Here is a 3,799-nt window from a genome sequence, read left to right on the forward strand (position 1 = left end):
GCTGTGCTGAGAGTGTGGGATGAATTGTCGTTCCTGGTACCATAGCTACCTCCTCTTGGCAGCATCCGCTGATTTAATTATGTCCCTGCGGACTGTGCTGGGGTTTAACAGTTACGGAACTGCCGAATAAATAGTGACAAAAGTGCCAATTACCACAATGAACAAAGTTGGACTAATTTCCTTGTGTTTATTTCCTTTAGCGCCTGACTGCAAGGTTAAATTGCTGAATTAATGGGAGGTTCGTTAGTCTCAAGACTGTTTCTAAGCTCAGCGTTGTTTTATTTTTCAGCAGTACCCGCGCTGTCGGAATTGAATTGGCCAGTTTTCACACAGCTTGTTTGTTAGTGTCCGTAGTTTGTACAAACACAGCCGTCACACTATTGCAACCATTGTGTGCATTCGTGTAGCGCCTTTAATGCAGTGGCTCGCACTACCAAAACTATCGAGCAACTTGTCCCCATGCTCTTGGGGAATATTAGGATAGACCAGGGGTCCCCAACCTTCTTTGTGCCATGGACCAAGGGTCCGTAGGGACCAGGTTGGGAACCCCTGGAGTAGATGACCCTAATCCGAATAGATTAGTTAGTTAATCCTAAATAATAAAGCAAAGAGCTCGCTTTACAGTCGGGAGGAGGTGGGGGACAAATGGCGACAAAATTATCCACATCCACCGTCCCTCAAAATGTTCATCCCAACCATATTGGGAGGTGATTTGTACACCCAACCCTTCCTCCCATAACATCGGGGAAAGGGCAATGTGTCCCTTCAATTCCCGTGCATCGTCCTGGGAGGGGAGGACAGGACAGAGGAGTGGAGTCCGGGGAGTAAATGTAAGAGTCTGGAACCGAACCCGAGCCGGAGCAAGAGCCCCAAAACAGGCGGGCAGAACCTCTGCGGGGTCAAGAGTGAAAAGGGAAGGAGTGGGTTTCTTTAGCACGCTTCTTAAATTATTTATTTCACTCTTCACCCTAGTGATCACAACGGACGTGGCTGAACCCAGAATCCACAATATTAAGCTTTAGAGACAGAAGACACTTGCAGTTTCAGAAATCTGGAGTAACAGAAAGAGCAAAGATCTACTGGAAAACACACACACAGAATGCTGGAGGAACTCAGCATGGGGAGAGGAGCAGGAATTGTCAGCCTACGGGTCGAACCCTGATGCAGATTTGCTCCTGCAGATGCTGATCGACCCGACTTCCTCCAGCAGATGTTTTTTTTTAATTGTTCATATTTGTCCGTGGCAACATCTTGTCACCGCGGCGAGTATCTCCTCTGGCCTACTCACACTATCCTTCACGGCACCTTTGGACATTAACGACGCGGCAAATCCTGAATGTCCTGAGGTTTCTCAAACAGCCGCACCTGTAGTGACGATCACGGACTGAAACACAACACCAACGGCAGCCACCAACCCTGCCTGCTCACGTAGACGCAACCAGTTCCCTCTCTTGGGAATGTATTAAATTTATCAAATTATTAATTCGCAATTTACAAATAATTATACAATTTATTTAAATAGGAAGTATTTTCATCTAAAGTCAAATTTAAGACAACCACAATTTCTTTTGGAAATTCCACGGTATCTATGATCCTGATCACAATCCAAATGTGTAAAGAAAAGTTGTGTAAAACATACTTTGATGCAAAGTTCTACTCAATGGTAGGTCAGAGAATGGGGAAAATGTTGATTAAAACTGGATGGCTGTGTCATAATCTCTATTTCTATGTGCAGCACAGACTCGCTCGCTGTGTCGAACAGTAGTTAACATTGTGACAGAGGAAAACACGGTTGGAGAACAGCTTAATTGCTAAAAATAATTAGGTGCTGAAATGGGTTCATGTAATAAGTAAACATGTATTTGTACAGTTCTTGTTGTAACTTCAGGACACCACAAAGTGCTTTTCAGGCAATTCAGTGAGGAAGCCAATATGCATTAAGTAAGATATTTCAAAACTGTAACTATCCAAAGTTTTAATTACTGTTGGATAAATTAACCTGTTCTACTTTAAAGTAGTGCCATGGGATCTTCTGTGTTTCTTGGGGGCGATGGTCAGGACCTCAGTCTAACTGCTCTTCGTTTGACAGCCATACCTACAGGGGTACAACGCGCCTCTATACCTGGAACAGTCCTCTTGGATGATGTCTGAACGTTGCCGTTCGGAAGTCTTGAATATACCGTCTCACCCTGAAGCACGAGTGGTGATGAATTGACCCAGACTGCAAGAGGCTGCTGTAGGTATCTACCAGACCACAGTCAAGCTTTATGTCAAATGAAAGCAACAATGCTTTCATTCACTAAGAGTCCTGAAGAAACTGCCTGCCAGTTGATGCTGCTGAAGATAATGCAATGCATTTCTATTTTGCCTCACTTCCTTCACAACACACTGACTTCTATTCCTCTTCTTTCTCCTATTTACATTACCAGAGAATGTTTATGAAGGCGATACTCATGTAGTGTCTCAGTATATTGTTATAGATTTCACCTCTTGACAACAAGGTGTGATAATTACTTGTACAGAATGAATCCTGCTCTGCTGCCATAGGCATGGAATAATGTTAAGGTTACTGAGTACCCGTGTATTAGATTTATTTTCATTTCCCACCCCATGGCTACTGTTCTATATGAAGTTATGTGAGTAAAAGGTCTACCTATGTTCTTGGAGGAGAAATGAGTAACACTACTAAATCTTACATGACTAAGGCAAGCACCTCGTATTGCCAGTCAGAATAGCTATTGTCAGTTCTGCTTTAAGTGTATTATGCAACATTTGTATTGCACAGTTCACTGACATACCAGCAACACCAACGTTCAGACATGCGTATGAAATAAGATGCTTAACAGAGTATAAAGTAAAACGTTGTTCAGTAAATGAGGAATACTAGCAAGTGGATTAAGTAAATTTTCTTCAAATGTCACTGACATAATGAACAATATAACTTCTAATCTTTCCTGGTATTTACTTATCTGAAAACTTTCCCCATTTCAACTATAGCTGGAGGGTCTTAAGTTTTCATCCGTTGTTTCGAAGCAGACATTTCACTGCTGAAACCAGCTGGGACAGTAGAGCTACTAGGACTTGATGTTTCAATCCCTATGGTAAGTTGGCACTCTCAATGTTGGCAGTGGGCTTGCAGTGGTGACAAGGATGGAGGGTAGGTACATCATTGGGTCATCAGGTGGGCACCCTCCTTCTTTGACGTTTCTTTGATAAGCCCACGAAGTCTCCAGAGGACTCAACGGTGCTACCTGGCATCCCAGATACACCCCTGTCAGTTCCATATCCTCCTGTCTTCATCTTGCAGCCCAGTTGTTGTCTTTCCTTTTAATCCAAATCCAATTGCTGCTTTCTTCTGCTGCATTTGACAAGGACTTGATTGCTTGTTGGAAGGAGTGACCCCTCACCCCCATCTTCTTTAATAGACTGGTCGTAGATGTAGCAACGAATCCCCTGCATCCCACTTCCACAGGGAAAATCTTGGTCTTCCAGCCATTCTGGGCAGCTTCAGTTGCCAGTTCAGAGTACTTGGTCTTTTTCCTCTCATAAGCTTCTTCAACATCATCTTCCCATGGTACTGTCAATTCCACAACATATGCCAGCTTGGCTGTTGTGGACCACAGGACCATGTTTGGCCGGAGTGTTGTAGCTGCAATGTCTGGGGGAGACACAAGCTTTTTTTCCAAGTCCACATCCATTTTCCAAACCCGAGCAACCTGCAGAATGCTCACATCTTTTGACGTTATATGATGCTCTGGAGGTTGCCCTGCTGGTACAAATCATATGATGTGGACATTTC

This window comes from Mobula hypostoma, chromosome 9, assembly GCF_963921235.1.
Source record: "Mobula hypostoma chromosome 9, sMobHyp1.1, whole genome shotgun sequence".
In the NCBI taxonomy this organism is placed as follows: Eukaryota; Metazoa; Chordata; class Chondrichthyes; order Myliobatiformes; family Myliobatidae; genus Mobula; species Mobula hypostoma.